The sequence below is a fragment of the Bos javanicus genome, chromosome 15, assembly GCF_032452875.1.
Source record: "Bos javanicus breed banteng chromosome 15, ARS-OSU_banteng_1.0, whole genome shotgun sequence".
NCBI classification, from domain to species: domain Eukaryota; kingdom Metazoa; phylum Chordata; class Mammalia; order Artiodactyla; family Bovidae; genus Bos; species Bos javanicus.
Genome location: NC_083882.1, coordinates 13,798,884 through 13,822,832, shown reverse-complemented (window position 1 = coordinate 13,822,832; position 23,949 = coordinate 13,798,884). Strand labels below are relative to the sequence as shown.

Sequence of the window (23,949 nt, the reverse complement as noted above, 5' to 3'; positions counted from 1 at the left end):
TGAATGTATTTTGATTATAACTGCACACCTTGCAACCAAGCAGGACTCTATGGGGTTTTCTGGGACAGACATCCCCCACCTCCGTGTCCTCTACCTGCCTCTTGTTTGTAGAAAGCTTTAGTCTCCCAGGCCTCCCCTGAGTCACAAAAGGCTGGCTCAAGAATGAACAATTGAAAGAATGTGAATGTGTAATAACAAAGAAAACAGCAGTTGGGCCAAGATACTCAGTAACCGTTTAAACAGTAAATCAGCCACATGGCAGTCACAGAATCTTTAATTCCTCAGTGAAGGACATAGATAATGGTGTTTGATGCACATCCCTGAATTGTTCTGCAGATACTAAAATGTCCACCAGATGGAAGCAGGTAACTTCATGATGACCATGAGCATGTAAACCCTAGACTGGCTAGAGTCTAACAATTGATGATGTTAACCCCTGTGAAAGCAGCCTGTTACCTCACCCTCAACCAATCAGAGAATTGTGCACAAGCTGATCATGCACCTTGCAACTGTCTCTGTCAGCTTGCCTTTAAAAACATTTTCCTGAAATCCATCAAGGAGTTAAGGGTCTTTTAAATATTTGCCACCTGTACTCCTTGCTTGGTTCCTGCAATAAAGCCTGTGGTTTGCTTCACCACAACCTGCGATCAGTAGATTGACTTTATTGTATATGGGAGAGTGTCCCCAAGTTTGGCTTGGTAACAATCTTAGCCTACCATACACCTATTCCTTTCTTCTCCCAGCTACAGAGATGGGCATATGCCCCCAAACCAGGGCTGTCAAGACTCCTCAGAACCTCTTCAGGGGATTTGCAGATGTTCTCATACAATAGGAGCTGTCAGACTGGTACTTTGCCAGTCTTGGGGTGCTGGGGATGCTCATGCCTGCTCCATGAGGAGAGTTTGAGGGACACAGTATTTGTGCACTTCATCTAGCTGTGCCTCGAGGCAGTGTAACTTCTGGACTTTGTAGCTGACGTGGCCCCCAAATACCTTTTTATTGCTTAAGTGAAATTCTGTCAGGTGTAGTCAATAGTCTGCCTAATTTCATTAGGGCTTTACTGCTTTAGCTGAATACTTTCCTGGCAAGTTTATAAAGACTGGGAATTGGTTTAGGAGTTGAGACATCACAGGACCTTCTTGGTCAAGTTTGTGTTTTCCCTGGCAATTAAATTCCTTTAACATCCAGCAAGTGCCAGAAATCTTACTGAGTCACGATCCCAGAATCCAGATTCTGCCTCTGATGTTTCAGTCTCTTGACAACAGCAGTTGCCTGTCCTTGAAGCGCTAGGTCACAGTTGAATACTTTCGTTTTTGCTGCTACCTGTGAAACAATAGGTATGAGGGAACATATAGGCTTTATTTATATGAGTATTATTATAATAATATTTTGTACTAAATATGAAAGGATAGGATTTTGGGGGGTATATTAAATAATATTTTTAGTATATATACATTGTTCTAGTTATTCTATGAAAATCAACATTTTAAAGTTGAAATGTTTTGAATTTTGAAAAGCCTGTATTCTGATTAAAATTCTCAAAATACAAATTAGAATTTCTTTACATTTAAAAACTATGATGTTATATTTTAATATAGCTTTTTTCCTTCGAGTTCTGCAGAGGCTTTAAAAATGTTTAAATATATATATGGATTATATGTAGAAAAGTAGATATTGTTGATAATATGATTTAATAATTACTTTTTAAAGTTTAAGTGGCATAAACTTCATTAGCAAGTAAGAAAAATGGGAGATATTTTGAATAATGAGATCTATCAGAAACTACTGAGGGGTAGACTAATTTATTCACAGATGGTTTCATATTAATTAAATTGTAACATATTTACTGAAATCATTTTTAGAATTGTTTTCTTTGCTAGTTGATTCTGACTAAGTTTCATAATAAAACTTAGCTCTTATGATTCACTATTAGCAACCACATAGGTAAGACATAGCTTGCTTTAAGAAATGCCAAAATAGGAAATATTAACTTCTGGTAGATGATGAAGATGAAGGAAAGTATCCTTGTGAAGAAAGGTTTTTTCCCAATGAATTAATCACATCTTAAATAGTTCTACTAGTGATTTATTTTCTAAAATGTACCTTTCGCAATTGTATTAGTTTTTTATCTCTGTAACAGATTACCATAAGCTCAGCAGAGGAAAGCAATCCCTGTTTAGCAATTCACAGTTCTGTGTGTAGAAAGTCTGGTATGGCATGGAGGTGGCCTGTGCTTTGGGTCTCACTGGTTGAAATCAGAGTTCCGGCCAGACTGGGTTACTTTTGGAGGACCTGGGGATGATCTCAGGTTGTTGGAAGACTTTGGTTCCTTGTGGTTATAGGACTTTTTTCCTGTTTTCTTACTGGCTGTCAGCTGAAGACTGCTCTCAGCTCCTAGAAACCACCCGCATTCCTTGCCATTTGGCTTCCCCCATCTTCAAAATGAGAAACAAAGAATTTCTGTTGCGCCAAACCCCTACCCTACCCCATCTTTGAACCTCTTTCACCAGGAGGAGACAAATTCCTTTTACAGCCTCAACAAATTAGGTCAGGCCTACTGGAGGCCCATTGAAGATATTTACCTGTCTTAAGGTCAGCTGATTTGGGACTTTTATTATCCCTGTATACTTCTCAACCGGAGAAGGCAATGGCATCCCACTCCAGTACTCTTGCCTGGAAAATCCCATGGACGGAGAAGCCTGGTGGGCTTCAGTCCATGGGGTCGCGAAGAGTCAGACAGGACTCAGCGACTTCCCTTTCACTTTCATGCATTGGAGAAGGAAATGGCAACCCACTCCAGTGTTCTTGCCTGGAGAATCCCAAGGACGGTGGAGCCTGGTGGGCTGCCGTCAATGGGGTCGCACAGAGTCGGACATGACTGAAGCGACTTAGCAGCAGCAGCAGCATACTTCTCAACAGCAGCACCAGATGAGTGTCTGATTGAGTCACTGGGAGAAAGTTTGCATACAAGGAGAAGGATGGGAATATTTTGGGAACTATCCCGAATTCTACCTATTACAGCAGTGAAGTGCACCGTGATTATATTTAAAAAATTCACTCAAAAATATGATTTCTAGCTCAAAATAAGAGGTTACTTGGAAGACTTAAAAGCATTGAGGGCATGAAGAACTCTGGATGTTTATGAAAAGTGAGCTTGGGAATCTATAAGCACATGCCTTAGCTTGGAGCAGAGTAGGGTGCTCACTTGAGTTTTTCTGACCTCACATTTGGATTTGTTCCCTTACAGGAAAATGCCAGTCATAGGAGAGCAGCACCCATGTCAGCCTCTTCTCTTTCATCTTTGTTTCCTCCTTCTCAGAAGCAGAAATGCAGTCCCAAAAGCCTAACTGTACTCTGCATCAATTCACTTTATCTCTCCTGAGGCTATGCTGCAAAAACACTGCTCATATTCTTCCAGCCACTTAGTCTCTTTTTCTCATTTCAAACTTCAAAATATTCTTTTAACAAAGAATCATACCCAAGCCTTCCCCAAAGCCAGATGGCATAAGCAGTTCTGCTTTCTGGAACCCAGTGCTCTAGTAAAGTTTCATGTTGTCCCCAGTCATTACAGAAGTGTTAAATCACAATGTATATACTGTTGAAGAAGTAGGATAATATGTAAAACTGCCATATTTCTTGGAGAAGGAAATGGCAACCCATTCCAGTACTCTTGCCTGGAGAATCCCAGGGACGGAGGAGCCTGGTAGGCGGCGGTCCATGCGGTCTCCAAGAGTCAGACACGACTGAGCAACTTCACTTTCACGTTTAACTTTCATGCATTGGAGAAGGAAATGACAACCCACTCCAGTGTTCTTGCCTGGAGAATCCCAGGGACGCAGGAGCCTGGTGGGCTGCTGTCTATGGGGTCGCACAGAGTCGGACACGACTGAAGCGACTTAGCAGCAGCAGCAGCCATATTTCTACTTAGCTGTCATCCCATACAGAATCACCTTGTGCCAAGAGATTCATTCATTTCAGAATCAAGTTCATTAGTTGTCACTGCTTTATTATGGATTTACTGCCTTGGTGGTGAGTTAGGGACTGCTGCAGTTTAGAGGTTACTGTGATCCACCTTTGGTGCGTCAGCTCCAGGTATTTGTCCCTGAGTCACCAGATCTCAAGTCTATAAGTGTACCTTCACCAGCAAGGCTGTATGAGAAGTGATGTGTGAGGGTTCCAGTTCAAGTTGTTCTGGATTTAAATCCTAGTTCTTCTGCTTACTAACTAAAATCATTTAATGTTTCTGTGCTTTAGTTTTCTGTCTTACTAGGTGGACTCTTAGTGTGACTGGTGAGTAATACGTGCTTACTATGTTAGACTCTATGTTACATACCCCGCCTCCTGCATGTGTGCTAGGTCCCTGCAGTCGTGTCTGACTCTTTGAGACCCTATGGACTATAGCCTGCCAGGCTCCTTTGTTCATGGGATTCTCCAGGCAAGAATACTGGAGTGCGTTACTGTGCTCTCTTCCAGGGAATCTTCCCCACCCAGGGATCGAACCCATGTCTCTTAACATCTCTTGCATTTGCAAGTGGGTTCTTTACAAACTAGCACCACCTGGGAAGTCCTGCATTGAGGTCAAAGTCTGTTGACATGCTTCTTGTCCTTTGGCTCAAGAACTGGCAGAGCTGGATCCATGTGATGAGGCATCTCTTTCTTTTAAAATATGCCCAGAATCTAACTACTTCTCCCCCCATCAGCACCACCACCACCATCATCAGCACCATCACCACCATCATCAGCACCATCACCACCATCATCAGCACCATCACGACCATCACCACCATCATCACCACCACCACCACTATCACCATGCCCCCCACAACCCACCTGCCCGACATAATTGCAAAGACCTCCTAACTGGCCTCCTTGCTTTTATTCTTGCTCCCCTAAAATCAGTCCTTTATATAAAAGCCAGGATGATGATTATCCTTTAAAAATATGAGTTTGGTCATGATTGTTGCTCCTTTCAGAATCCTGCAATCATTTTCTGATTTATTCAGTGTAAAAAATGAAAACCCTTACAATGGCCAGAGGCCCTTCATTATCTGGTGCCCCATTAACTCTCTGACTTTTCTCCTGCTCACTGGGCTCCTGCCATGCTGGTCTCTTTGCTCTTCCTCAGTCATTCCTAGACCTGTTTTCACTCAAAGTTTTTACTGTTTGCTGTGTCTGAAATGCTCTTCTTCAGATATGCGCCATCTCCTTATATCTTTGACCATGCCTCCTTCTCAGAGAGGTTTACCATGACCCTCTCCTCTCATGCTCTTGATCTCCCTTACCTTGTGCTGCCCTTTCTTTTTCCATAGGCTGTGTTATAATTTCTACACATTATATATTTTGCTTATTTAGTGTGGCTACTAGTTTCTGTTCCCATATGCTAGCATATTAGCATGATGGCAGGGATACTATCTGTTGTGTTCTCTCATGTATCCCACATGCCTGACAGCTAGTAGGGGCTCAGTAAGTACAGGTGAGACTTGAACAACATGTGGGGGTTTGGGGGTTAGGAGTGCTGGTCCTCCACGCACTCAAAAATTCACATATAACTTACCTGTGTGTGTGCTAAGTCACTTTAGTCAGATCCAATTCTGTGACCCTATGGGCTGTAGCCCACCAGGCTCCTCTGTCCATGGGATTCTCCAGGCAGGAATACTGGAGTGGGTTGCCATACCCTCCCTCCAGGGGATCTTCCTGACCCAGGGATCGAACTCATATCTCTTACATCTCCCGCATTGGTAGGCACATTCTTTACCACTGGAGCCACCTGGGAAGGCCACATGTAACTTTCAGTTGGCCCTTTATATCTGTGGTTCCTCAGTATCCATGGTTCTGCAACCCAGATTTAACCAACCCCATTTCATGAAGTACTGTAGTATTCACTGTTGGATAAAGTCCTTGTATAAGTGGACCCACACAGTTCAAACCTGTATTGTTCAAGCTTCAATCATGTATTTTGAATTAAAGAATAAATGGATGCTGTGCTGGGAAGCCAAAGATAGAGGAAGATGGATGTGATGGCAGTTTAACAGCTGGTGTATCATAAAGAGCAATGCAGAATTTTAAATAAGAAGAGCATGAATCAAAGAGGCAGATCGCTGCAAAATTTGATTACAGTAACCAAAGTACCGTCTGAATCTGTTGGTTCTAAATTAGTCTTTTCAGCCATGTGTAGATATTTAAGAAGTAATCTAGTGCTCTACCGAGTGCCTGATCTTAGGTATTGAATAGACATTTTGATTGACTTGCTATCATCTCCATAATTATCAAAACTCAGGTGTGTCTATGAGGCAAACTACTGATCACAGTTCAGGCAGGTGGGGAAAGGGAAGACACTGGGACTGAAGCTTGATCAGTGATCTGAATTACAGTTTCTACCTAAGAAGTCATGGTAGACACATTACATTGGGACTTTGAATTCCTACAGATATGGGTTTGAGTTCCAACTCTGTCCTTTTGTAGTGGTATGGCCTTGATTAGGGCTTTTACACCTCAAGCCTTCAACTCCCTCTGCTACAAAGTAGGGAAAAGTAATATTATTCTAAAAATTAGAAATAGTTTTGTGAAAGTAAGCCTTTAATAAATAGTAGACGTTGTTGCTTTGTTACTGTTGTTGATTGTACTTAGATAACTAGGCTTAATTTAGTTTTAGATTAGTGTTTATATCTTCTACAGGCTGAATTATGCCCTGCTGCTCCCAATTCATATACTAAAGTCCTAATCCCCAATGTAACTGGGTTTGGGGAAAAGGCCTATGAGGAGGTAATTAAGGTTACCTTATGACTTACAAGGTCTTCCCTTGTTGCTCAGCTGGTAAAGAATCCGCTTACAATACGGGAGAACTGGGTTCAATCCCTGTGTTGGGAAGATCCTCTGGAGAAGGGGAAGGCTACCCACTTCAGTAATCTGGCCTGGAGAATTCCATGGGCTGTGTAAGTCCATGGGGTCACAGAGTCAGACATGACTGAGCAACTGAACTGAACTGATGACTTATACAATGAAGTCATAAGGATGGGGTAATGATCCAGAGGATCAGTGTCTTTGTTAGAGGAAACACCAAAGAGTCCGTTTTCACTCTTTCTCTCTTCCATGGAGGATGCACTGAGAAGGTGGCCATCGACAAGGCAGGAAGAGAGCTCTTACCGGAAACCTAAAAGGTTATTACCCTCATCTTGAGCTTTCCAGCCTCCACTGTGCGACATACATTTTTGTTGTTCAAGGAATCCAGTCTGTGGCATTCTGCTATAGCAGCCCAAGCTGCCTAAAACAGTATCCAATGATGTTTCATGGAGTGAAGTTTTAGGTGAGCCTTCAGTGTGTAGATAGCATCCAAAAGAACACTCCTGGCGATCAAGTGTTCTCAAGGCCCGTGAATTGTAACGACTCCTGAAAGTGGGCTGGGGTTCCAGGAAAGACTCTTGTTTCTACAGAACATAGGGCTGCTACTCGGGATCTGAGGTGGACGATTGGCAATGGACTGGGCATGTGGCCAGTGAGGACAGAGCCTGATCTCCCACACCTGGACTCATGCCAGATTTCAGATGTTATTTCTTTCTCTGCTCATGTCTTCTTGCTGAATCAGACAGAAGTGAGCCTATGGATGAAGGGCACTAAGGCCCAGAGCTGACTAGGGCTGAGGAAAGTGAAGACACTTAAGTTATCTGTGGCTATAAAGTATTCACCCTCATTAGACCTTACAGGGCATCCCAGGTGGCACTAGTGGTAAAGAATCCACCTGCCAATGCAGGAGACACAGGAGATGTGGGTTCAATCCCTGGGTCAGGAAGATGCCCTGGAGTAGGAAATGCCAACCCACTCCAGTATTCTTGCCTGGAAAAATTCCACAGACAGAGGAGCCTGGCAGACTACAGTCAACGGGCTCATGAGGAGTTGGACATTACTGAGCACACACACACGGCACACAAAGAGACTTTACAGAGCTTTTAAAGATAAAACCTAACACCACTAAACCTGAGGATGTGAGTTGTTTCATAATTATAGGTGCATGTTTGTTGTCATTTAAAAATATTTCATATATAATTAATAGGACTGAAAGTGGCTGTCTAGCTATGTCTAATGGACTAAATTCTCTAAGATATTACTGGGAGATTGGTACAAAATCTTTTATGATTACTTCCTGGGCAATCTTATCTAGCAATTGTCCTTTACTCGAGGTCTGGTTTGTGGTTCTCAGTGTGTCTTTATTTTTACTGTCAGTGTATTGATTGCTTAGCCTTGATAATATTTCCTGAAGCTCGAGAGACTTATCCTCCAAATTGGATATTGTCATTTCCCTTGCTTGGGTAGGCTGAATATCTGAATTTTCCCTAATTAGAATTGACTGTTCTGGATTGACAAAGAGCCCTGTGGGCTAAGGCATGATAGGCATAAGGAGTAAACTTCAGTATTCTCAAATCAATACTTTTCCATTTGGTTTATGACAATTCAGAAAGTTCCATAGTATCTTTTAAAGAAATAATTTGGAAAATTTTTCAAAATATAAAGCACACATGCAAAGCATATTTACTACAATATGAGGATTCACTTAAACCCATTTTGGTCAATATCCTTTTATATAGGTTTAAACTCTCCAACTACATTCAGTAGAAATAGTTTAATAAAAATAAGCATAGTTTGAGATGGCCATGTACACACTGATATGTTTTAAACGGATAACTGACAAGGACCTACTGTATAGCACATGGAACTCTGCTCAATGTTGTGTGGTGGCCTGGATGGGAGGGAGTTAGGGGGAGAATGAATGCATGGATATGGATGGCTGAGTTCCACTGACGTTCACCTGGAACTGTCACAGTGTCGTTAACTGGCTATGCTGCTGCTGCTGCTAAGTCACTTCAGTCGTGTCCAACTCTGTGCGACCCCTGAGACAGCAGCCCACCAGGCCTCCCCGTCCCTGGGATTCTCCAGGCAAGAACACTGGAGTGGGTTGCCATTTCCTTCTCCAAGGCATGAAAGTGAAAAGTGAAAGTGAAGTCACTCAGTCATGTCCAACTCTAGCAACCCCATGGACTGTAGCCTACCAGGCTTCTCCGTCCATGGGATTTTCCAGGCAAGAGTACTGGAGTGGGGTGCCATATACCCCAATACAAAATAAAAGCTTAAAAAAGTAAGTGTAAGTCGTATTGCGAAGCACGGAAGAATATCAGGATGAAGAAAGCATAGTCCTTAGCTCTTAGTAGATGTTAGAGGCAAGCTGAATAGCAAACATAACCCAGTGTGAAATCTGGTAGGGAGTCAGAAACTCATGGGTTACTTTAGGGTCAAAGGAGAGTGCCACTGAACATAACCAGGTGGTGTCATGGCATTTTCTTAAATATGTGCCACTTACATTCATTGTTGAAAGATAAATGGAAATTATCCAGGTGGCTGGGGAAAGAAGAGTAAGACACTGCAGACAGGAGCAAGAGTGTGTTCAAAGGTCTAAAAAAGCAAGTATAGTTGAAAGAACTTTATGTATATTATAAGAGTAAAGTATTGTAGGTGATGAAGCTGAGGCCAGACAATAAAAATCATATTTTAGGTCATTTGGATGAAGAAATATGTGTTCATAGAAAGTGAAGTGTTATGATCATTTTTGTACTTCAGAGATTTCATTGGTGATTAGTGATATCTACCGATCTTTTTGCATTTATTCCTCATCACAATCTTGTGTCCAGATGAGTATTTGGAATATATTGGACTTTTTTAAAAAGTTAGTACTTTTGTGCTCTCCCCTTATTTATACTTCTTAATTTTATCTGTATTTAATTTTTAATTATTCACTGTGGCTAACAATGGCAGGATAGATGTTGTATTAACTTGAATAATGGTCCTTCTAATCCATTTTTAGCCTGGGAATTTTACTTGTTAAATGGGAACATGTTTAAAAGAAATTATGTGACTACTAAGAACTGCAATCAAATTTTTCTTGTCTCTGTACTGTATAATACTGGGACTAGATGTTGTTTCTTGTTCTTATGTTAATCAGTGCTGGGACCAGGTAAAAATAACTTGGTTATCTGCTTTAAGAAATGCCTGCTCATGAAAAAAAGAAAAGTTAATCATTGAAACAGCTTAACAGGACTAATAGCTTGCCCATCAAGACACCCTACCTCAATGCATCTTGGTAGAGGCATTTGGATGATAATAACAATAATGATAAAACTCTGACCAATTTCAACCAGTTTCCATTTGCAAGACCACCATAAAACTACTCAACCAAGATCTTGAAACCCTACCAATACTCTGCCTTAATTTCTCATTTTGAGCCATTTTAAAGATTCTATCAAAGTTACTGGTCCACAGATTTTATTGGGAGGAATTGACAGTCAATACTATTCTTCTGTAAATTATCTTTGGCAGCCTACTGTTAGAATATAATTTCCTCTATGGTATTCTGATAAAGTTTCTGCAGCAACATTGCTTATAGGATAGTACTTGAATACTTGATGAGAGATGCAGAATTAGATGAGAGCATAAATTAACTAAGTCATTTACTTTTTGCAAACACAATTCTATCAAATAAAATGGGGTAGCTGGTGGCAGAGAGAGAGATTTTGAGTGGTGGTGGGAGGGAAGTCTCATATATCTTGCCGAAGTACACAGTTCATTCTCTGAACTCTTAAGGACTCCTGTAGTTCTGAAAATGAACAGAAGAAATTGTTTATATAAGGTTGATCAATACTTCTTTATGTTCTATGATTTCCCTGGTGCTGCTGCTGCTACTGCTAAGTCACTTCAGTCATGTCTGACTCTGTGCAGCCCCACAGATGGCAGCCCACCAGGCTCCCCTGTCCCTGGGATTCTCCAGGCAAGGACACTGGAGTGGGTTGCCATTTCCTTCTCCAAGGCATGAAAGTGAAAAGTGAAAATGAAGTCGCTCAGTCATGTCAGACTCTTAGCAACCCCATGGACTGCAGCCTACCAGGCTCCTCTGTCCAATGAGATTCTCCAGGCAAAAGTACTGGAGTGGGGTGCCATTGCCTTCTCCATGATTTCCCTACTATATTATAATTAGAGTTAACCTGTCAGTCTCTCATCCACTCCACATAGAGGCTCCTTGAGACAGAGGCTATATATTATATATTTCTATGTATTTTCCATCTAGCATACTGCCTAACAGATACTTAATAAATTCTGTTGGAGTCTTCACTGGTGGTCCAGTGGTTAAGAGCTCACCTTCCAATGCAGAGGACGTGGTTTTGATCCCTGGTTGGGGAACTAGGATCCCATGTTTCCCAGGGCATCTAAGTCCGTGCACCACAACTACTGAACCTGTGTGCTCTGGAGTCCACATGGCACAGCTAGAGAAGCCTGTGCATCACACCAAGATGCAGCACGGCCTCCCCCCAAAAGTTATTAAAAAGCAAATATGTTGAATAGATGAATGAACACTTGCTCTGCTGCCTTCACTCACCTCCTGAAATTCTACCTTCTGTCAATCACCAGTCTTTCCACTGAGTTGGTCTCAAGCCCATTTCCTCTTGGACACTATGCCTGACCCGAAACTTTTCAAAGATAATTTCACATGCTGATGTTGCTGTAGTGAAGAACAGAATTTTTTTCTTCCCTTCATTGATTTTATGTACCAGAGGGATGCTTGAATTCTGTTGGTCCTAAGACTTGAACTTGGAGCTAAATAGCAGATTTTAAAGTTGCAGACATTGCTATCTATTGATTTCATGTGTCCCCCCCACCCCCCAACCATTTAACTTTTATTCCCTTGTTACAACACATTTCACTTTTACATACAGGAATCTCCTGAATATGCAAGCTTCGCTTTTCCTTCCGTGGAACTTCATCCACGAACCTTGCTTCGTGACATCAGCAGTAGTTCCTTTGCTCTCCCGTCTTGCGCTCCCTGCCCCTCCTCCCTCACCTTTCTCCCTTTCATCCAAGGGGTTACTTTCCATTGAATTATTGTGATGGCCTGAATTTCTCCAAGCCATCAGTGCCACTGAGGCATGTTGCTCTGTGTCTCTAGAGTATCAGTAAGCCCATGTTAAAGCCTAAAACGAGGCTCTGAAGGAAGGTGAACAGATCTGATACTATGGGGGCAGGATCAGTACCTAAGCTGCCAATCATCTTGTGATGCCTGCATGTAGTCGGTGCCACCCTGATGAAGAAGTACACAAATGTGAGGTTTGAGGGGGACCAAGAAGTTCCCTCACCCCCAAATATCTTATTTACCAGCTGTTTGAATTCCTAATGATCAAAGTTCAAAGGCCATCATTTAGTTTAAAAAATTCTTTCAAAAAATGTAAAAGTCACAGAAAAAGATAATATAACTTCACATTTATGATGCCCACTGTAACTTTAGTGGAGTTACCTTTATAAAGGTGAAAGAGTCTAGGTGTCACATCCAGCTTTGAGGAACTGAAAGTGAAAGTGAAGTCACTCAGTCGTGTCCGACTCTTTGCGACCCCATAGACTGTAGCCTTCCAGGCTCCTCTGTCCATGGGATTTTCCAGGCAATAGTGCTGGAGTGGATTGCCATTTCCTTCTCCAGGGCTCAAACTGGGTCTCCCACATTGTAGACAGATGCTTTACTGTCTGAGCCACCAGGGAAGTTTGAGGAACTGAACCATAGACCAAAAGTTTGGAGAGGAGACAGGTATTCGAAGTAGAATTTCAGATGCTTTGAGGCAAGTGCACTGCAGTTTATAATGACTGTCAGTCCCATTCCCCATCAGGACCTCAGACCTCTCTTAGAGATTCCCTTCTTTCCTCTAGTGTCTGTAGGAAATTATCTAGAAATTTCTGTATCAATTCTTTTTCTATCCGTTCTGTCATTACTTTGTCTCCTTAGTTGCCTGGCTTTGGAATCCTCATCTCCACTCTGTCCAAGGCTACAGCTGATATGCCTGCGGATTGCTTCTTGCAGTCCTGGGAACTCTGACTTCTGTCATATTTATGCTCTCAGCACTGCACGGGACTGTGGTGCAGCACAGTGTAGGCAAGGGCTTAACTTTTGATGAGGCTTTAGAACAGCTGTGGGATAAAGAAGGAAATGGCAACTCATGGAGCAACTTGCTGTTGTTTAGTCGCTTAGTTGGGTCTGACCCTTTGTGACACCATGGACTGTATCCCACCAGTTTCCTCTGTTCATGGGATTCTCCAGGCATAAGAATACCTGAGTGGGTTGCCATTTCCTTCTCCAGGGGATCTTCCCAACCCAGGGATTGAACTCACGTCTTTTACATCTCCACCAGTGAGCCACCAGGGAAGCCCATAGGGAGCAACTTATAATTGCTAAAACGTGACCATTCTTTGAAAACCCAGGTCAGCTCTATCCTTGCCAGTTCCTGTGTCAACGATTACTACTGTCTATCGTATATGGTTCTCCTCTTATTTTGGGTTCTCAGGATATACTCTTATCCCCCTTGCAGTTGGGTAAGGCCACAAGATTAGTTCTGATCAATGGTTGTGAATGGAAGCAGGATCAACTCAGGGTGTGGGGTGATCCTGGGCAAAAATTATTTTCAAGACTCCTGCCTATATAAACAATTCAATCTAAATATATATTACACAGTCATGGGGTCATGTAAGTATAGTTATTTATCAATGAAGAGTGAGACTAGTGGTTATAGAAGAAATAACTATGTATTTGATTATTGTTCAATCAGGGAAAAGAAAGGTTTTTGTAGTGTCCAGCCACCATCTCTTTCCATTCAAGATCAAGAACCATCTTTTGGACTTCTTTATTATCAAATGCACCATTTCTGGCTAATTTCATATCTCCCACTGGGGGTAAAAGATGGCACCACCATTATTACAAGGCTGTGGCTATTTGGAAACTTTTTTGTCTTGAAATAATATAGGTCTTTCTGCTTCTGTGCTTCTCTAATTCCCTGTGTTTCATTCTGATTACACCATCTTTTCTGACACTGCATTACCTATTCTGCTGCTTCTAAATACTGGCTTCTAATGATTCTGTCAAAGGTTGTTGCTAGGCTTTTCTGTTGATGACCACACATGTAAGTGTGGATCCTGTATGAAAGAAAATGTGAATGATAATTCAATTTTGGTCATGTTAAGTGTACTGTTTAAAATTTTACAGTGGAAGTAAATTGCATCACACCTACCAGCCATGTCTTCTTTTCAGCCTTCAAGGATGCACTCCTTGCATTTCTAGAATGTGATCTCTTTCAAAATATTTGCTGACAGCATCCCTGAATTCCACACACTGACACCAGCAGGGAGGATAGGCCCCTGGGCAGAGGAGAGGAGTGGTCTCATTCACACAGGGAATGTCTGGTTCCTTGTCTGGCACTGCTTCAGACAGACTCAGAAGAATATGGTATTGCTGCCATAATTGGAAGCAAAAGAAAACCTCAATTGAAAAAGTCCATTGAGATCAAGGAGTACTGATCTAAAAGTTTACCCTTGAAAAAGACATATATCCCTTCCTCCTGACTCTCTGTCACGTGACACAGAGCCTTCAAAAGGGGTGGTATCTGTGCTGCAGGTCAGAGTGGGAGGTACAGAGTAAGAATGCCTGCTGTCACGCTTGGGTCCTATACACTGGAGATGGCATTGTGAACTGAACACAGAGCTGACATAAAGGCTCAAATATGTTTAAGCCCAAGGGATGGCGGGGGGAACAGATGGTAGCTCAGAACACATTTTTGTCCAATGTGAGTGAGAATCACCACAGATGAATGTGCCATCACCCTTTCGGCAGCCTCATCTGGTATAAGATCCTGCTGGCCAGCAGGAGTAGTGTCTGCTGCACCAGACTGGCCTCCCGGAACCAGAGCCAGACTCATGGTACCAGGATGCTTCCATGGGCACAGGTCTCAGGGTTCCTTGGGACATCTGGTTGATTCTGTGTATGGGATACAGGGTCAGAAAGTTCCCAGAGGAGCATTGAGGGCTAGGGCCCTTGCAGGTCCTGGTCTGGGTTGAGAACCTCCTGGACCACACTGCCAGTCCTAGCCAAGTCCCAGGCACTGACGTGGCACTCCAAATTTCAGAGATTCCTAAGGTGTGGCCCACGTCAAAGAAGCAGCAGTGCTGAGTAAACAGGACATGGTCACTCCTGGCCCGAAGCACAGAAAGCCCCATATGTACTTCCCCCCTTGCTGCTGAAGCAATAAGGAAGCTGCATGTTTCAAATTGTGCAGCTAATGGTAGGTGTGGGGAGCAGAGTTTCCTGCTGATCCCAAGGGACACATAATGTGAGTGAGAAATAAACTGGTTTTGTGTTAAGCCTATGAGGGTTTAAATCACAAGAAAACCGATCCTACCCTGACTAATACGGATCCTGTACATGGTGCTGGCTCTCCAGCCAGAGGGCAGCCTCCGCATGTAATCGTTCCTACTTTATAAGGTTGAATTGAGGTAAACATATATCCAGTTAGAAAGATGAATGTTAGTTATTATTTTTATTACTACTGGCTATTTGTTCTTGTGTTAGGGACTAACATAACAGTTAGCTGGGGACTTCCTCAGTGGTTAAGAACCACTATTGAGTGGTTAAGACTGTGCTCGCAAGGCAGGGAGTGCAAGTTCTGTCCCTGGTTGGGAATTAAGATCCCACATGCAGTGTGACATGGTCAAAGAGAGAGAGAGAGAGAGAGAGAGAGAGAGAGAGAGAGAGAAAGAGAGAGCGCGAGCGCGAGCGAGCTTAAAAAAATATTGTTAAACAGTGAGCTATCCATTATGACTGAATATTTCTTCAGTTGACTAGATCAAGACCTGCCCTTTGCGTTTTCTTTTCTTGTCCTGTAACTACTTTTTTAAACAATGACAGATGGGGAAAAATTTTATTCCTACTAATGAAAAAGTTCCATCCTTCACTCTCAAGGGGATAGCCTCTCTGCACAATAATTTAATGTACAAAACATTTATGAAACCCAATTAAGCTCAATTGTGGGGTGCAGAGTGAGCTTCACACACTATAATATTTGTAAACTCTGGTTGAGTACCTACAGTTTGCCAGGCAAAACTCTAAGTGTTTTACATATAGTAACTTATGTAATTGTCCTTACACAGCCCTGTGTCATGCGCACTATCATTTTTACTGTGCCTATTATGAAGGGGAGAGGTGCAGAGAGGCTTTGTTCAAAGTCATGGAGCTACTAAGTGTTTGATTTAGTTTTAGCGTGAGCAGTCTGGTTTCAGAGTCTATGATCTTTTTTTAAAATATAATTTTAATTTTTTTTTGTTACCAGATCAATCTGCTTCACCCTCCCTTGCCTTTCCTTCCGTCCTCCCTCCCTCCCTTCCTCCACCTTTCCTTTCTTTGTTCTTCCTTCCTTTCTTTCTCTCCTTCCTTTTTTTCTTCCTTCCTTCCTCCTTTCTTTCTTTCCTTCTTCCCTCCTTTCTTTCTTTCTGACTGTTCCTACAAGGAACTGAAGATCAGAGATCTTGAACCATCATCATGTAGTCTTCTGGATCTTACCTTCAGAATTCTCAAGAACATGTAGACACAAATTTCCTCAAAAACTATATATGGGTGAATATAGTTATTTGAGGCTTAATGAACCCTTACTACAAGGCAGCGTTTGAGTCTTCATTCACTTATTCAGGAGATATTGACTGAGTGCCTACCATGTGCCAAGCAGCATGACAGGCACGAGTGGACAAGGTGGGCTCTGCCCTGAAAAAAAATCTCAGATGCACTTTACAGCCTCCTAACAAGTTTTGACAGCCCCTACCATCCAGGTTTAGGGTACCCTGCCACAGTTAGTAATTGTCTTGAATAATCCATATTCTTGAGTCTGCAACCTCATGGACTGCAGCATGGCAGGCAACTCTGTGGAAATTTCCAGGCAAGAATGCTGGAGTGGATTACCATTTCCTTTTCCAAGGGATCGTCCTGAGCCCAGGGATCAAACCTGCATCTCCTGCCTCTCCTGTATTGCTGGTGGACTCTTTATTGCTAAATAAAGAAGCCTATATTCTGGGGAAGCCCATATTCTTCCCATGCCTACTTATTTATAGTAAATTGTCCAGTGTAAAATATGCACTGCAAATAAAATTCTGCCTATAGAACCAGTAAGGGGAGATGTATGATCCAAAGGATGAGAAGAGGGATATCTGGGTAGAAGAGTTTGTGGAAAGTACTTCATGTGGTCTTTGCCAGCCTCTGTATAGGTGGCACTCATGGTAAATAACCCATCTGCCAGTGCAGGAGATATAAGATATGTGGGTTTGATCCCAGGATCAGGAAGATCCCCTGGAGGAGGGCATGGCAACCCACTCCAGTACTGTTCCCTGGAGAATCCCAAAGACAGAGGAGGCTGGTGGGCTACACTCCATAGAGTCACAGAGGCAGACAAGACTGAAGTGACTTAGGACAGACACCCAAATGAAGTAAAGGAAGGGGGAAGGAGCGCCCTCTCTGGTTTGGCAGGGTGCCAGGGCAGGGGAGTAGGAAACAAATAACAAATAAACACAATCCCAAAGCAGCAGCTGAGAGTTCTACTCGTTGGAAAGTTGTCATCTCAGCCAGTGACTCTCAGAGCCTGACATCAAATGTATTGTTGACAAGACTGGTATAGAAACTTTTGGAAACAGTCCTGGCAACCCCTTTCACTTCAGCATTGGTAGGCAGGGACCTTTGTCCCCTGAGGGGGAGATTCTCTTGAAGTTTATTTGATGCTGTCTCAGTGGGTGGATTGGAGAAGGAAATGGTAACCCATTTAGTGTTCTTGCCTGGAGAATCCCAGGGACGGGGGAGCCTGGTGGGCTACCATCTATGGGGTTGCACAGAGTTGGACACGACTGAAGCGACTTAGCAGCGGCAGCAGCAGCAGCAGCAGTGGGTGGAGGAGAAGTGCTCACAGAGGACACAGGACTAGCCACCGTTTCTGTGCAGCATTTCCCCCTTCAAACCACAGACATGCACTAAGTGCTGCTTATTGGGCACTGTGCCAGGCATGGCTTGGAAAGCAATGAATAAGATGTAGGCTCCACACTCCTGGAACACTCAGTCTACAGGGGTGGATACTTCCCAGCTGGCACTAGTGGTAAAGAACTGCCTGTCATTGCAGGAGATACAGGAGACATGGGTTCGATGGCTGGGTTGGGAAGATTCCCTGGGGAAGGGAATGGAAACCACTCGAATATTCTCACCTGAGAAATCCCACAGAAGAACCTGGGGGGCTACAGTCCTTGGGGTCACAGAGTCAGACATGACTAAAAACCGAGCGTGTTTACACACACACACACACACACACACACACACACACACTTCCATAAATGACAACAGTGATACAATGAGGTTTATGTACTGGGGTAAAGAAGCCTGGTAGGCTGCAGTCCATGGGGTCGCTAAGAGTCAGGAACGACTGAGCGATTTCACTTTCACTTTTCACTTTCCTGCATCGGAGAAGGAAATGGCAACCCACTCCAGTGTTCTTGCCTGGAGAATCCCAGGGACGGGGGAGCGTGGTGGGCTGCCATCTCTGGGGTCGAACAGAGTCGGACACAACTGAAGTGACTTAGCAGCAGCAGCAGCAGCAACAGAGTTATTAAGGATGTCAGAGGAAGAGCACTTCTCCTTAAGAAAGAAGTTGGGGGTGCAGATGAAGAATAGAAAGAACTCCTGCAAATCTTCAGATGAGGCTAAATTACATTTTAACATTTCATTTTCCAGATTATGCCTCCTAGCTGATGTGGCCTTGAGAGCAGCATCTGCAAATATGATTGTATAGCCTCTTGATTTTCTCTCTCTAAAGAAACAGGGTGCATATCTTTCGACTTTCTTTGTAATTGCACTCAGCGTCATACTCCCTCTGCTTGCCACTGATAATAACGAGCAAGCTTCTGATTTAAGCACAGAGGTGCTATTGACCTCACCGGACCTCTGCACTGAAAATAGATCTTTGGTGAAAAGAAGGCAATACAATATAAAACAGGGCCTCATTTTGATCCTTATCTAGTGGTAGAACTGCTGTCTATTTATTTTCAAGTGTTTTGCATCACCAGCATATTTTAAGGACTGACTCTTAACTATTTTTCAAGGAAAGTAAAACTGCATGATGAAAAAGAAAAAAATCAGAAGTTTAAAAAGATGGATAAGTTTGTAAAGGGCAAAGGTTGAGTGACTACATAGAATTCAAATGATTCTCCTTGCTGAATAAGGGAAGGTCTTTCTTTGCTAAAAGGAGAGTGACTGCGGAAGGTGGGACAAGTATTTATTTGTTAGCAATTAGCCTTTCAGTTGAAGAATAGAGGAGAGGCTTAATCCTAGCAAGCAGAGACTGGGTGACTGTGGGCAGAAGAGATGGCAGGGGGAGGTTCTTGAAATGGAGAAAAAAGGCTACAGCTGTTCATGCTTTGTGAAAACAATATGGATTCAAGTGGAGCTAACTGGTGACAAAGATGAAGATTCTAGAGTTAGAAACTTTATGAAATCCCTGGCTCTGTTTTCTACCTCACCAATCTGTGCCAACTTACTTGACTAATTTAAGGTTAGTTATTTAAAGATAAATAAATACTTGATAATATTTTTGAAGTCAGATAACATTTTTATTGCATTAAGTTGTGTGATGATTCAAGCTGATGATGAACCAAGCCTGGCACAAAGTATATGCTTAATAAAGAGGAGTTATTTACTCTTTAAAATGTTGATGGTCATCTCATTATTATGTGACCACAGACTTCTTAGCGCTTGGGTTATGATAACAGTGTGAAGTATTCTTCATAATCAGGCCAGGAGGATGAGCCAAAGGAAGAAGCATAGGTCTTCTTACCCATGGATGACAGGAGGTAGGAACTCTTTCTTGCTAGACAGATCTTGAAAAAATGTGAGGTGAGAGCTACAGTAGCCATCTTGTAGCCATGAGGAAAAAGCCTGGAATATCTATGAATATCTCTGAGAAGCAGGAGAGGAAAGGCAATACAGTAAAAGAAAAATCAAAAGAGAGTTTCAAATGTGTTCCTTTTTATGGCTGAGTAGTATTCCATTGTGTATATGTACCACAACTTCTTTATCCATTCCTCTGTTGATGGACCTCTAGGTTGCTTCCATGGGCTAGCTATTGTAAACAGTGCTGCAATGAACAATGGGATACATGTATCTCTTTCAATTTTGGTTTCCTCAGGGTATATGCTTAGGAGTGGGATTGCTGGGTCATATGGTGGTTTTATTCCTAGTTTTTTAAGGAATCTCCATACTGTCAGTTCTAATGAGGTGGATGAACCCAGAACCTATTAGACAGAGTGCAGTGAGTCTGAAAGAGAAAGATAAATATCATATTCTAACACATATATACAGAATCTAGAAAAATGGCACCGAAGAATTTATTTACAGGGCAGCAATGGAGAAACAGACATGGAGAATAGACTTATGGACATGGGGAGAGGGGAGGAGAGGGTGAGATGTATGGAAAGAGCAACATGGAAACTTACATTACCATATGTAAAATAGATAGCCAACGGGAATTTGCTGTATGGCTCAGGAAACTCAAACAGGGGCTCTGTGTCAACCTAGAGGGGTGGTAAGGGGAGGGAGATGGGAGGGAGGTTCAAAAGGGTGGGGATATATGTATACCTATGGCTGATTCATGTTGAGATTTGACAGAAAACAACAAATTCTGTAAAGCAATTATCCTTCAATAAAAAATAAATAGATTAAAAAAGAGAGGGAGACTCACTACAGATAACATCATTTGATCGGTGAATCTGGTCAGCCTGAAATTGGCATTATCCCTGAATTTTCTCATTCTTAAACCAGTGCTTTTTGGGTTTAACCTTCTTTGAGTTTTCTGATACTTGACATAATAGAGTCCAGGTAAAAAATAATAAGTCACATCTTTTAGTTTTTGATAGAAAGAGCATTTTCTTCCATCTTTTTCTCTCTTGGATGTAGACCTGAAGCTTGGAGCTGTATTGGCTGATTATCAACCATGAGGCAAAAAAACTCGAAGAAAATGCTAAAAGCAGCTTTGGAAGCCCTGTCCTGACCTTATAGAACCAGAAATACGCCAAGTTCACCTCTTGCATCAGTTTGCTAAGGCTGCCATAAAAGTAGCACAGAGTGGGAGGCTTCCACAATAGAAATTTATCTCCTCACAATTCTGGAGGTTAAGTCTGAGATCAATGTTTCAGCAAGACTGACTTCTTCCAAGGCTTCCTGCCTTGGCTTGTAGATGGCCATCCTCTCCACGTTTCTTCACGTGGTCTTTTGTGTGTTACTGCGTTGAAATCTCCTCTTTTTATAAGGACACCAGCCATGCGGTATTGGAATCCATCTTAGTGACCTTCTTTCAACTCAAAGATCTCATCTCCGAATACAGTCACATTCTGATGAACTGGGGAGAGGTTTAGGACTTCAACGTAGGAATTCTGGGGAGAAACCTGTGACATTTTTATGGCAGAAAAGTGACATCTACAATAGTAATCATATTTCAGATTATGTTATTCATACTTTACCACTATGAAATAGTTAAAAACTAATGGCAGTTGTATATTCATGGATATATGTGGAATCTAGAAAGATGGTGCAAGTGAACCCATTTGTAAAGCAGAAATAGAGATACAAATGTAGAGAACAAATGCATGGCCACCGAAGAAGGAAGCGGGGGTGGAGGATGAAGCAAGAGATTGGGACTGACATATGCACATTACTATGTATAAAATGGATGGCTAATGAGAATCTACTGTAAAGCACAGGGAACTCTACTCGATGCTATATGGTGAGCCAAATGCAAAGGAAATCCCCCAAAGAGGGGATATGTGTATACATATGGCTGATTCAGTTTGCTCTATAGCAGAAACCAACACAACATTGTAAAGCGACTAAACTCAACAAAACAGCTGATGGAGGAAGTTCATTATACTTTCCATTTCTACTAGCTTATGATCTCATATTTTGGTACAACTCATAATACTCAAGAGAAAGGTATTTGCAGACAAAAGATGTTTTGCTTCTGAGTTCAGGGAACACAGATTCTGTTTCTTTAATTTTCTTTTTAAAGATTGATTTTTCTGGAATTCCAGGAAATAAGTTTAGGTCTTTCAGAGCTTAGAAAGACTAGGAGAAGGAGAAATTTTTTAAAAAATAATACAGACTAGGCTTTATAAGGGCAAGATCCCATTCCGACAGAAGTCTAACCAATGGGATTAATGAATTGCCCCTGCCAATACCAGAGCATTTTTTTTGACTACAGAATGTCAAAAAAAAAAAAAAATATAGCACCCCCCGCTTCACTCCAAGACCATATTGCTAACTTTCAACTCTAAAACTTGAGCTGGTAACTGTAAATGTTGACGATTTCAGCTGTACAGTGGACACACTGCCTTGGTACCTTAGAGAGCCCTCGAGCAGACCAGCCCCAGCACTTGAACAGAGCATTCCTCTTCAGGGGACGAAAACCATGTAAGTTAGATTCTAGCTCTGTTAGTGGAAAGAAGAAATACATGTCTAAGTGCTGAAAAGTCAGCTTTTAGAATACTGACCATGACTTTTTTATTTCTGAAAAGAATATAGTTCACTCTGTATTTACACTATTAAGTCGATACAAAGTATTAAGAATCTGACCATCATTTGTTTTCTAATAGTTTCTAATTTCTCAAGAGGCAGTCATATTTGAAATGAGATTTGAGTAATGAAGAAAAGTCCAGTGTTTGAACATTATTCGTGTAGATACAGTAAAGCCTTAATGACTTTTTCTTCCAGGATTTTAATATAAGGCCCTATCCCATATCTCTATATGAGTTGAATGCTTATATCTTTTTTTTTTTTTTTTTTTATTAATGGAGTTTTAGCTCGAATAGAAACTCAGCAGGGGACAGCTGAACCACAACTGAACAGAAGCGGCTTTTTCACCAACTATTTGTTTTGTCCAGCAGAGGGCACCCGGAGCTCACACATAAATGGCGGCAGCAGCAGCATTTAAAATATCTGTTTCATTGCCTCGGTGATTCTTAATTAACACAAAGCATCAGGGTTTCATTGACACCAATAAAATGAGGTGACTGCGACCTTGATTAATAAAATGTGTAATCATCTTGGAAATATCGGGAGTTAGAAACTTGTTAGATATTTCTTCTTGGTGATTACATTGGCCGGTAATCAATAAAAACAAAATCTAAATTGCAGATTGCTCCAGTTCAATCTCCGGGTTATTAAAAACTTTATTTCTTCTTAAAAATAAAATTGAATATACATTTGTGACAGCTTAAGGATTAGAGAGTAAGATTAAATAGCATCTTTTATTACTATGTGAGGAGTATTGAATTGTCTGATACTTCTCAATATCAAATAAACAAGTTTCAGGCACAGGGGAAAGGAACGTTAAAATGTTACTGATATGTTTCTAAAATTCTACTTTTTCAATTTCAGGGTCCAGATCAAGAAGCATAAACGAGGAAATTGGAAATCCCACATTGTTCTATTTCCGAGTGAAAAGCTTTGACTCACCACTAGAGGGCACTATTCACCCTCTCATCTTTCTGAAGGCGTCAGCCCAGCAGGGCTCGCTTTCAAATGAAAATAACTGCATTTTCTAAGGTTTGTGATTTGTTTAGAAATAAAAAGAAGCACCCCCATGATTCTGGGCAGATTTACCCCCCGTAAAGCTCCCGTTGATTGTGATGCAAAGTCTTGAACTGCATCAAATGTAAACTGGAAAAATTTAGCAAATTAGGATTGCCTGTGCAACTATACATAAAATACACTTCATCACTAATTTTTTAGGTTTACAAAATAGACAAATTAAGTACAAAATTAAGAAACTTTATGCTTCTCCTTTCATGTTTTATAGAAACATGTTATATTGATTACTATGGTACCATATCTTTGTGGTGTTGCACACACAAAGCCAAGTAATTCATTGGTTTCTTTTCCTTATTTTTCAGAATTATGAGTATATAATTGATCTCATAAAGATCCTGCTCATTGCACTAATTTTCTGGGGTTGGTCTTGTATATCCACAAATCTGAGGTTTTACAACTCTGTTTATCAGTAATGTATGTGGTAGATGGTATTGTTATTT

General features: G+C 41.7%; 1 long non-coding RNA gene across 1 annotated transcript; it reads left to right on the top strand.

Annotated features, from left to right (window-relative positions):
• Positions 1-949: 949 nt before the first annotated feature.
• Positions 950-23,505, top strand: LOC133261170 (uncharacterized). Its single transcript, XR_009741031.1, has 3 exons — positions 950-1,337; positions 22,232-22,330; positions 23,297-23,505. It is a non-coding gene; the product is annotated as an uncharacterized LOC133261170 (long non-coding RNA).
• The last annotated feature ends 444 nt before the right edge of the window (positions 23,506-23,949 follow it).